This window comes from Mastomys coucha, unplaced genomic scaffold (assembly GCF_008632895.1).
Source record: "Mastomys coucha isolate ucsf_1 unplaced genomic scaffold, UCSF_Mcou_1 pScaffold16, whole genome shotgun sequence".
Taxonomy (NCBI): domain Eukaryota; kingdom Metazoa; phylum Chordata; class Mammalia; order Rodentia; family Muridae; genus Mastomys; species Mastomys coucha.
Genome location: NW_022196898.1, coordinates 31,413,532 through 31,426,328, shown reverse-complemented (window position 1 = coordinate 31,426,328; position 12,797 = coordinate 31,413,532). Strand labels below are relative to the sequence as shown.

Below are 12,797 nucleotides of genomic sequence, written 5' to 3'. Positions count from 1 at the left end.
ACCACCACCACCACTACCACCACCACCACCACCACAACCACCACTCAGGGTCCTCCACTGCAAACTCTGCAGTCTTATCTCCAACCCTGTTGCAGATGCCACTCCTCTCTCCCTACTTTCATTCTCTGGAGACCATGCTAAATTTTTGTATGGACCCAGTTTTCCTCCTTCCTATAGACTTTCTCAACTCTCCTTCTGACTCATACCCATTCCTTTGTGTCATCCATCCCTCCAGACCTAGAAAAACTTCCTAGCCTAGTCCTTCAGTAGCCACATCTGGCAGAGACTAGGTGAATCCCACTATTGTTCCTGTCTTCCATAATCCTATCTCCACTCTCACCCTGAGCCTGATAACAATCTTTTTACAAGTGACCCCCACCTCAACCACACACCTCAACTCCATTTAGCGGAAAGTTCAATGCTTAGAATAGACACATGGTTCTCCTAGATCTTTCAGTTCTCTTTCCAGAGTAGTTTTTGTCTTACTACAATCTACTTGCCAGATCCCCTCTTTCCACTTTACTGCCATCTCCTGAAGCCCCTCTGAGCATTTTTTCATATCCCAAATTCATTCCTTTGAGCTACCCACAGAACTTCAGAAGCACTTTCTACCAGGTAACCTTTATTTCTAATTATATGACATTTGTTTGGTTTTATTTACACTTCGTATATGATAGCTGGGCAATCAACAAATAATTTGGAATCCAATTTTGACAGCAGTCAGTGATGAATCAGCCTGTCTTGCTTAGGTTTGAAAGCCATTTTATAGTCATGACAAACTAAGTTCATTCCTGTTTATAATTAAATCTCTGTTTCTCAAGGATGAGGTTATGCTCCACCTATATTTTTCACTGTAAGTAGTTTTGTACTGCCTGTTTCAGGAAATAACAACCATGCCTTTGCTTTAAAAGGTTATTGTGACTGCGTATTGTTATGAGCACCTGATGCTACGACTACCTTATGACTACCTTCCAATTATGTCTTTGCTTCAAAAGGATGTTACGACCAATTTGTTATGGTTATGTTCTCCTTCGGTAACCCTGCTAATTTGCCTGCCAAATCCATCGTTTGGAAAAACCCTGAGCTATGAAAACCACATCTTCCCCAAGTGCAAGTCTGAACTACTGTACAATGCCTTAGTGGGAGGCAGCCCTTGTACATGAATGAGAAAACTTGCTCTAATTAATTTGGCCATGATGATTTGGGTCAGTGGTCTTTCTCTCACATCCTTGGGTTTAACAGTCAGAATCTCCTGAGTTTCTTTTGTTGTTTCTTTGTTTGTTTTTATTTGTATTGTTATGGTTTTTTGATTTCCCTTGTCTACAAGATTGGAAGATTACTAACAGAAGAAATAAGAATTATACACAGTCCTGAAGGAAAAATTATAACACCTATGTGTTTATCTTAAGATGACAACGTTGCGTTTTATTTCAGGATACCAGTGGTAGTTTGCTCAGGCATTGACCACTTGATCCTCAGTTGATGGTGCTGTTTGAGGAGGTGTAGGTAATACATCCTTGCTTGAATGCAGTACATCAATGGGGGAAGAGTCTTGAGAGTAAAAATTGTAAACATTGCTTCTTTTACTGCTTACTTATGGTTTAAGAAATGAGCTCTCAGTTTCTGGCTCTGACAGCTATGTTGTCTCTGTTCCTCTGAATACTAATCCTCTGCAACCATCTGCCCAAAGACACTTCTCTATAAGTTTTCTCAATTATAGGGTTTATTACAGCCACAGAAAAGTAACAAAATACCTTATTCCCCTTCTTAGCTAGTTGTTATCATTATAAAAAGAAGTATTTGAGGCAAGCATCATATGCAAGAAACCACCATGTTACCCCAATTTTTAGGGTCAGAGTTTTAATCAAGCCAGGCTCAGTCACTCATTTCAATAAATCAATTAAGCAAACAAGTGACAACCAGAATTCTTCAATGGGTCCATACTGGGAAGATAGAGATCCAATGACACCTCAAGTCCATCTTCAGGGTCATGACATGAGCTTTAGGTTTAAAAAGAGAAAGATGTGTGAATAACTAGGAAAGCACAAGAAAGGGGTCTGCTCATCTCCAGACTCTCTGGCGAGATGATCTGACATCTAGGGGCTTGAAACTGGACATGGAGGTGAGCAGCCTGGAGGAGCTGGGCAAGTTGGACTTTCCTGCAATGGGGAGGGAGACTGTAGCACCATAGCCAGTTTTCTGTACAGAGCTCTGTGGCGGAGGGGAGGGGAATGCGTGGAGGTTTTAGGGGAAAGAGCTACATGCTGAAGGTTCTGTGACTTGACATTTGCAAGCTGGACTTTTGCAAAATGCTGACAGATAACTGCTAGTTACAAATCTCTTCAAAGATACACAGATCAGGAAAAAAAATACTTCTGTGAATGTTAGCAGACAACATTTATAAAGCTTTATAATAAACACCATCATCAAGGGTAAGTATTTAAAGAAAACTTGTTTTAGAATTAAGTACTTTTTATACCTATATTAGTTAGGTGACCTTTGTCAAAAGTAGAAGCTGAGTTAATGCCCTAAGGACTTCTTTGTAGTGATGCTAAGCATTGGAGGCTGTTTAAAATAATTGTATTCTAAGGTGCAAAACTTAGAAGCACACTTTACCAAGTCAATGTCCTCCAAACTATAAGAGTCAGTGGTATTAGTCTTTCCCAGGTTTATGTTTGAATATCCCCCAACAGTATTGTGACTGTACTCCTAAAGTTAGCCAATTAGTCACACCCTGGCAATGTGCACTCCACGATCTGCCTCTGAATAATTAAAAGCAGATTGCAGAGTGATATTGACTTGGTAAAGTGGGCTTCTAAGCTTTGCACCTTAGAATACAATTATTTTAAACAGCCTCCAATGGTTAGCATCACTACAAAGAAGACCCTCAAAGAAGTCCTTAGGGCATTAATTCAGCTTCTACTTTTGAAGGAAAATTTAAAATCTTTTATTCAATGTCATAATAGATCTACAAAACTTACAAAAATCAAAACATTAGAGTTCTTATTAAATTAGTGACATCAAACACAGGTGAACTCAGTTTTTGATGTACCATATACAGAATAGCAAGGTACATACTAAGTCTGGGGAAAATTAATATAAGTCAGTATTTCAAATACAAAGGTTTCTAAATGGAAAGTGTTTTCACCTTACTGGTTGAAAACAACAGAATTATTAAGAGAACTTCATTGTCAAGTTTACATGTTAGCAGTCCAGACACAATGTTGTAAATATTATTGTTGTAAATATTACTAAAGAGTAGAAACCTACCCTAAAGAAATCCTTGTTGCTTTAGGCATGAGATAAAATTTCTATTTGACACAGACACCTTTATACTGCAAGATTGGCATTTTAAAAATAAGTGAACCTTATTTCATTAATTCCTAAAGTGTAGAATTTTAAGTTTGAGGGTGCAGAATTAACTTCATTCTTGTATTCTTTTCATCTTTGGTCTAAATCTGTGATCAAAACTGACTAATTTCTCCAAATAAATACAGTAACATTGAAAAACAGAAAGAAGAGTCTTATTTAATGTGACCACATTGGGAAGAAGAACAGAGAGATCTAGTGACCCCTCAAGTCTGTCTCTTGGGTCAGGACATGAGTTCTAGCATAATAGAAGGCAATGGCTATGTTTATCTATAAAGTCCCAGTCAAGGAACATCCAGACCCACTATCACTGTGTTGGACCCAGTCTTTCCTGTAAGGCAGTTCGACAAATTGTCAGAAGCTCATGTGAAATCTCTTTTTAGAAGACAGATTTTCTTTCTGAGTAGCAGTTTTCAGTAGTCCCTTCCCCTAGAGGTTCTTTGGAGACTACACTGCCTTTGGTCCATTGTTTCAGGAATCTGAAAGAGAGCGAAAGCTGCAAGGATGTCTCCAGATATTCTTCAGTCTTGCTGCAAGAGCTATAGAGAAGGTTGATCACAGACTGATTTAAACAAGAGAGACATTAATTAACAAAACAGGAAACAAATCTTGCAAGTCTGGTTTAGATTTTAAACCAGGACTTTCAGTGTCTCCTGTAACAACGTAGTCCATGAGTATTGCTGTTCTTCCCATCTAAGGACAACTACTGGATGTTTAATACAACAGCAATAGTTTTTAAATTTACTGAAGAGATCTAACAATTAGGGAATGTTAGGTAACAATGTGTGGAGATAGTGTCATGTCAGTGTGTTAGAGAGCCATGTGTGAGGAATAGTTATCTAATTTATGGCTCCGGGTTCTTCCATAAATTTCCACCCTTTGCCGTTTGGAGTTCCTATGGCTGATATGGGGCGTTCCAAGGCTGGTAGAGATTTCAGGTCCTCACCCTTCATACTTTTCTGTTGTAGGTTGACTACTAGGGACCCTTACCTCAAGTGATACTGCTTTACATTTGGCCAGGACATGTTTTTACCTATTATATCTGCTTGCGTAACTGATCGTACCTGTTCCATGTCCATTTGCATTATGCCCATAGGTCCTCCCTCTGATGATTACGACAGTCTCTTGATTTCCTCCTGTGTGTGTGATTACTGTGTTTCTCATAGCCGGCATAGAATTTGGTTTCAGTTTCTCTCCTGCTTCTAACTTATATTGTTATGTTTTAACCATGTCAGTGACTTACAGAAATGTTTTTGTATCACAGTACATAAGCAATTTTATAGCTTTTAATTCAATAATTGAAACAATTAGTATAAAACAAAAAAACTATGTTTTTATTAGTCAATATGACAATCTGATATTCTTTAATACACCTTAAAGAATTCTCTATTGATCACAGAATGTTATACTGAAAGATTTCATCTCACTCACTTTTGTCCAGGAATATTAGAATCCCCCCTCTCTGTCCCCTCCCCTCTCTCTTTCCCTTTCTCTCTCCCTCTCTCCTACATATATATATATGTATGCATATACATTTAGGTACATATATACACACACTATATATATACATACATATATATATACATATATATGTATATATATACACACACACACGGAGAATGTTTAGAAATATGTCTATATAACGTTTTAGCTTCAAAGGAGCCAGGACAAACTTTTCTTTTGATATAAAACTCATTCCCCTTAGGAATTACTACAGAAAACAGTGGAAGGAGAAGCCCATGAAGAGGAAACTGAATTTTTTTCTGGTGGTAGAAGGATGGAGGGAGATAGCAGATATTTGAGTAAAGTTAGTTTCTTCAGAATTTATGTTTAGTTTTGACACTATCTCTAAATTTATGCTATTAACTTTCTCTCCTTCAAGATCTTGTTCAATTTTGATACTACTTCCAAAACTTAAAAAAAAAAAAAAACCTCCTGTAAATCAGTGATTTACTGATTTATCATTTCTTCTCTTATATGCTTCAAAAGTCTGAATAAGTAGGGTATTCATTTAGTGTGCATTCATTATTTCTTGTTTCTTTTCTAGAACTTCTCATTTAGCATGGGGAAAAGCAATTTAAGAATATCAAATGTTCCCAATTGAGGGAAACATAAAACCAATTATCTGTAGTTAGATTTCTCCATTTTTTCCAAAATTTGCAAGATGAATTACCATAATTACCAAACACAAAAAAAACAGTTGGAGTACCAGGTGGCAATTTATCTACAAACACTTCCTCCTTCTTTAAACTTTTAAAAGTCTTGCCTGGTAGTTAAAAGGATGGCATGTCAGACATAGGCAGGTTATGCATGCCTGTTAAGGGAACCAAAAAAAGCTCCAATATAATTTGGCTCTTGATATATATAATATTCTAATTCTCCACAATAGTGAGGTTATGGTCAGTCCTTTAGCACTTTGAGCCTTCATGGATGTGGCTGCTTGTTTTCCGGGAACTTTAGCTAATATTTTTGAACTCAAACACTTCAGTGCTTTGCAGTGTAAAGGAGCCTGAGATGCTTCTTTATTTATGTAGCATGTTGGAATTGAGAAAGCAAATAACTGATTATCTAGATTAAGAGGAGAGAGAGGGAGGAAGAGAGGGGGAGGAAGGAAGAGAAGGAGATAGAGGGAGAGACTAGAGAATAGGATGGAGGGTGTGAACCTGAGACTTAAAGCTGAGCAGACATGATAAGCTGAGCAGGCATAATTAACCAATTGTAATTTTAGTAATATATAGTTTCCTAACTATAGTCTTACTGATTTAGACTTTAGAACTTTCTGGGATCCTTCCTTTCTGTGCTGTGCTATATAAATCTGTACAAGCTGAAAATAGGACTAACTTGGGGCAGGGCGGCCTCTAATTAGTTTGAGTAAATGTTTCATGCTCTTAGGTGGCTGACAGGCCCTAGTGTAGCTCCTGGTAGCATAGACAATTAGCACCACTCCATCATTCAGAAGTCCCTGAAAGACAACTAGGGGAGGGATGAGGAAGTTTGAGGTGGGGCTCCCTACGCTAGTAGCTGACCACTTAGCTGATTCATTTTCTATCAGACAATTGACAAAAATAAGCACATACATTTCCTCTATCAAACCACCAGCATTTAAATCTATGCATCTTCCCCTTCTTCTCTTGTAAGACTCAGAAAGGAGTTAACACTCTGATTTTCAATTTATTCCTTTTAATGCTAAAGTATTTTGGGATCCTAGGACAAGGAGATATCATGGAAAAGAGGAAGTTGGAGGAACACATTGAACACTGAATGTTTTTATTTTCTCTTCCTGCCCGCAGAGCTTGGGACAAACATGCTGTCTATAGGTGCCGATTTCAGTGTTTAATATGCACTCAGGACACTTTCTAAGATGTACTTCACAGACACAAACACTGAGCAATGTTGGTTATATCATTTAATGATGACAGATTTTGATAATTTAATAGTGGTTTTCCTTTTTTATTTTTTGGAAATAAAATAGGCTAGGGTTTTGCTGTGTAGACTGGCTTAGAACTTGCTATGTAGGGTAGGCTGACTTTAAATATGCAATCCTCCTACCTCCATCGTCCTAGCTCTGGGAACACAGACATTTACTAGCACATTTAGCTTAAATTTTACTAATATTGCTATTGATATCCTTTTTTACTAAGGAAGAGGAAGATGGAAATGGCATCCAGATTCATGACTATTAAGGCTAATTTTAAACATGCTGTCCATTAATGAAGCAGAGCTGAAAAGCTCAGAGGTGAACAGGATAAATATGTCCCTAACTTGGTGCAGCATGATTAGGTTTTCAGTTGCCTTTAGAAGTAAAATATGTGCTTTTTCGGAATTCATATGGAATCCCCACTAGTCTCATGATCAGCTTGAACTAACCAGCATTTAAGAACTAGACATAAGAAAAAGGCTGAAGCTATAAAGTAGAAATTTCCTGCCATAATTCTGAATCTTTTGTCAGTCCTCTCTCTCAAGGGTCCATTCCACAGCCACAGGAAGTAGTATGAAATGCTAGAGAGAGAAGGACTTGGAAAGTTTCACAGTTCCTAGAGCGTTTGCCTAGCATTCCCGCAGTCCTCGGTTAAATAGCAATTCATGAACTAACAGAGTAGTATGTGTCTGTAATTCTTGAACCCAAGAAGGTGGAGGTGGGAGGATTGGAAACTCAAAGTAATCTATCTGTGGCTGTGTAATGAGTTTGAGGCCTTGCTGGGCTACATCAAACTACTTAACCCCCCCCCACACACATACACACATTACTTATTTAGTTAAAGATACCAGTTCGCAAACAGAGCATAGTGCATAGCCTGGGTTTGGTGGTTTGCCCATTTCAACTGTACAAGTCCTGGTCTGTTATTGATAGACTATTCCTCCCATCTGTGAATACTGATATTTCCAAATGTCAGGAAACATTTTTCTGAGCCTTAGTATAGCAGCTTTCCATTAGAGCCAAGCTGATATATTTACTTTTCTCTTAGAATACAGCATCTGCATTTGTCAAATGCCCTGGACATTGCAGAAATCTGGACTGTGTGCCTGCTTGCATCTCCTGCTATCAGTGATCACGCACAGAGGGATGAAGACTCCTAAGTCCTAGCAGGTTGAGAGCTGTGTGAGGAAGGGACATAGAAACAGCACAGTTTGACAGAATATTTGGTTTTCGCCCACATAGACTGATTTATAGGTCAATTGTGTCTTCTTTTTTTCTTTCTTTTTTTAAATTTTATTTAATCTTTTTTTTTTACACTCCAGATTTTATTCCCCTCCTGGTCCACATTCTGACCTTTCCCCATCCCATAGCTTCTCCCCATCCTTCTGTCTCCATGAGGATGTCCCCACCCTCCCAGCCCCCACCCCACCAGACCTCTAAACTCCCCAGGGCTTCCAGTCTCTTAAGGGTTAGGTGCATCTTCTTTGATTAAACCCAGACCCAGCAGTCCTCTGTCTGAGTGGCTAGTGGGAGAGACTTGGCTTCAGCTGGCAAACTGCGCCCCAGCCCAGGGTGGCATGTGGATCCAGACAAATCATGGGAGCATTCCAGCCTATGGGCACTCACTGCTGCACGCAGTAGCTCCAACCAGAGGTCAGTGGTAGTCAGAGCCCATGAGCTACAGACGGTGGGCAAAAAAATGCCCATTTGGGACTAGCTGCATCCTGGTGGCCGAGGCAATCTCTGTCACCACCTTCCCAGAGTGGGTGCAAGCTCAATCCAGCTCTACAGGGCACATAGGCCTACTACAGGTAGCAGAACACACTCTAGCCTAGGGAAAAGCACAGAAGCTGTTGTTTTCTGGTCCAACAGTAGAACCACCCCTTCCCTGGGAACTGAAGGGCAGGAGAGGGGCTAGCTGTATTGCAGGATGCAGAAGCCAGACAGACACAGAGGAGAAAAAAAATCTGACCACAGTCAAAATTCTGAACCGGTAAAAATATTTGAAATTATACTTAAGTGCTAAAGGAAAAGGGAGACTATGTATAAAAAAAATCATCAACAGATATTTGAAATTAATAAAATTAAAAGAAATAAGACATGCAAAGGATGAAACAAGCACTAAAACAGGACGTTGGGCTCCTCTATAATGCCATCTCACATGGTTTAAAGATAGAGACAGACAAGGAAGAGACTAATGCTTAATTGCGATTGGCACACTACCAATTATGATTATCATGCTGGTAATTCTGACCTTAGTCCTAAACACCAGAATGACTTCCTGTGCCTTCTCAAAAAATAAACAAACAAACAAACAAACAATAAATAAATAAATAAGGGCTTCGGAGATACTAGAAAATAAAAACAGTTAGAAGTAGAAACAAACCATAAGGAAAAAATTAGAAAAAATTATACATAAGAATGAAACAGATACTAAGACAGAAACGGGAACAAAGGCCGCAGCCTAGTGCTCCACTGCAGAGTGCTAATCATGAGAACGAGCCAAAGGCTGGTAGAAAACCAGCCTTCACTTCTCCAGTTCCTGTGCAAAGGCCAGCAGATGCCACGCTCAAGATTATGACGATATTGAGCGGACTCCTTTGATGTGTTGCATTTGAAAAACATTAAAGTGTCACCTCATGTGATACACATTCACCATCATTAAGCAGATATTAAATTCTTGGGCAGCTCAAACCAAAATAATCTCCCAGGAATTGAAAGATATGACAAAAGAAATACTGGAACCTGGTCCTTAGTTACAATAGTGATCATGATGACGAGGCTAAGGAGATAGAACAGAGAAATAGAGCTAGAGGCATCAGTAATTCCCGAGATCGGTTGCTAGGTAAAAGTTTGTATGCTGAGCTACAGATGCAAGTTGTATATGAAGGGTCCACCTTGGCATCATATTACATACACATGGCAGCTTTCAATTCTTGGGGCAAGGTTGAAGAAACAGGAAAAGGACGGGAACCATTTACTCAGATTATTCAAGGTCCAAAAGAACCATTCACTGACTTTTTACAGAGGTTGACTTCAGCTGTAGTTAGAAGGATATCAGACCCACGAGCCAGGAAAGCCCTGGTTGAATCTTTGGCTTTTGAAAATGGTAATGCTGTCTACGATTATACCACCCTGAACGTGCCCGATGTCGTCTGACCTCAGAAGCTGAGCAGGGTCAGGCCTGGTTAGTACTTGGATGGGAGACCGCCTGGGAATAGCAGGTGCTGTAGACTTAAAAGAAAGAAGAGGAGAGGAGAGGAGAGGAGAGGAGAGGAGAGGAGAGGAGAGGAGAAGAGAAGAGAAGAGAAGAGAAGAGAAGAGAAGAGAAAGAGAAGAGAAGAGAAGAGAAGAGAAGAGAAGAGAAGAGAAGAGAAGAGAAGAGAAGAGAAGAGAAAGAGAAGAGAAAGAGAAGAGAAGAGAAAATGCTGAATGCAAAAACAGTGATCAGGTTGCTAAAGGCAAGATCAGTGCCAAGGGATGAATGGTTTAGAAATATGACTGATATTGGTTCTCATTCACATGATGTAGCTTTAATAAAAGTAATTTTTAATAGTTTTAAGGAAAAAATACAAACTCTCATGTATCTTAATTGTGGTGAGCAACGTCGTTTCAGAAGGAACTGTGGGCAAAGACAAACTGATTCTGAAAGGCTTGAGCCTTCTGGAAAATGCAGAGGGTGGGTGTGGCAAAGGCCCGCATTGGATTAATGACTATTGATCAAAAAGAGATAAACAGGATAATCCCTTGTTGGGAAACATCCAATGTGGCCTCTCAAAGACCCCCAAATAAAATTCAAATTGGCTATCTCAGGTGAGTAGTATAGAAACTCATCCACAGAATAATTAAATCTGCTCTGAAGATAGATATCTGAAAAACTCAGATATCAAAGTCAGAGCAGCTTCAATAGATTAAAAACAAACAAACAAACAAATAGACTGGACTAGAAAACAAATATTTTGGCAAACTTCTATAGATGAACAGAGTTCAAGACTAAAGGTATTTATAAATAATATTGAAACTGAAAAATTTGTAGATTTAGGATCAGACATAACCACAATTTCACCATAATCTTAGCCTCCAGATTGGTTTCTTCAGGATGTAGATATATACATTCTAGGGATTGGAACTTTATCCTAGATAAAACAAGTTGTAAATTAGCTTACATGTATATGGCAAGAAGATTAAATAGGAAAATGAAGGCCACATGTAGCTGATGTAGCCATGAATTCATGGGGAAGAGATTTGTTGCAACAATGAGAAACATGGATTAACATTCTTCCAACTTCAGAAATAAGCCATAAAATAGGAGATATTCCTGATGAAGGTATTGAAAAAAATTACCAAGAATAGTCATGAGTTTTCCAAGTTGTCCATAAGCAGGACACATCAGAGGCTGTATCTCCAATGTTATATAGGGGAGCCACCTCTGGGAGAATGCCAACAGCCCTATCACTAAGGCGGGTGTCTAACCAACCCATTGGGTAGAACAGTAGCCTGTGACAGAAGAAAAGTAGTAAGCACTAAAAGAGTTAGTAGTCCAAGAGCAGCTGGAGGCTCAGATATAGAAGAATCCTCCAGTCCTTAGGATTCTCCTTTACTTGTAATTAAAAACAAATATGGAAAATGTAGGATGTTAACAGATCTGGTAGCAATCAATAAAATCATTCCAACAGCAATGAAGGAGTGTTCCTTTTTCTATACAACCTCACCAGCATCTACTATCACCTGAGTTTTTTACCTTAGCCATTCTGACTGGTGTGAGGTAGAATCTCAGGGTTGTTTTGATTTGCATTTCCCTGATGACTAAGGATATTGAACATTTCTTTAGGTGCTTCTCAGCCATTCAGTTTTCCTGGGAATCCTTCTCATATACAAGCACCAAGCCCAAACACTATTGTGGATGCCAGCAAGTGCTGGCTGACAAGAGCCTGATATAGCTGTCTCCTGAGAGGCTCTGCCAGTATCCAACTAAAACAGAAGTAGAGGCTCACAGACATCCATTGGACTGAGCACAGGGTCCCCAATGAAAGAGCTAGAGAAAGGACCTAAAGATCTGAAGGGGTTTGCAGCCTCATAGGAGGAACAACAATATGAACTAACCAGTACCCTCAGAGCTTCCAGGGTCTAAACCACCAACCAAAGAGTACACATGGTAGAATTCATGGCTCCAGCTGCATATGTAGCAGAGGATAGCCTAGTCAGTCATCATTGAGAGGAGATGCCCTTGGTCCTGTGAAGGCTCTATGCCCCAGTGTAGGGGAATGCCAGGGCCAGGAAGCAGGAAAGGGTGGGTTGGTGAACAGGGGAAGGGGGGAGGAAATCATTTTTTTTTGAGGGGAAACTGGGAAAGGGGATATCATTTGAAATGTAAATAAAGAAAATATATAATAAAAAAATCACTCAGCCAATGGGCTTTTACATCCTGGAATCCCATTGTGTTCTTTATTACCTAAGGTATGGCCTATTATAGTGATTGATTTAAATGACTGCTATTTTTTTTTAAACTATACCATTATAAGAACAAGGTAACGATTTGCTTTCACTGTGCCCTCATTTAACCACTTCATGTCAACAAAAAGATATCACTGGAAAGTTCTTCCACAAAGAATGTTGAATTGTCCTACCTTATGTAAATACTTTGTATGACACTAGAAATAATTCTAAGCAGTTTCTTCAATCCATAATTTACCATTATATAGGTGATATTTTACTGGCTATTTCAAATAGAGATACCAAAGAAAAAAGATGCTTGATGAAGTAAAGAGAATTTTGCCTTCTTAAGGATTACAAATTGCCTCTGAAAAAATACAAAGAGAAGAGTCTATTAATTATATAGGATATAAGATAAGTCTGCAAAAATAATCAACCACAGAAAGTACAAATCTGGAGAGACCAATTAAGAAGTCAATGAATTTCAAAAATTATTGGCAGATATTAATTGGCTAAGGTCCAGCCCACAATTGGATTAGCTACTCAAGAGCTAAATAATTTATTTCAAACCTTACAA

At 38.9% G+C, this 12,797-nt stretch overlaps 1 pseudogene; it reads left to right on the top strand.

Moving 5' to 3' along the window:
• The first annotated feature begins 9,904 nt into the window (after positions 1–9,904).
• On the top strand, positions 9,905–10,023 carry LOC116094535 (annotated as a pseudogene).
• The last annotated feature ends 2,774 nt before the right edge of the window (positions 10,024–12,797 follow it).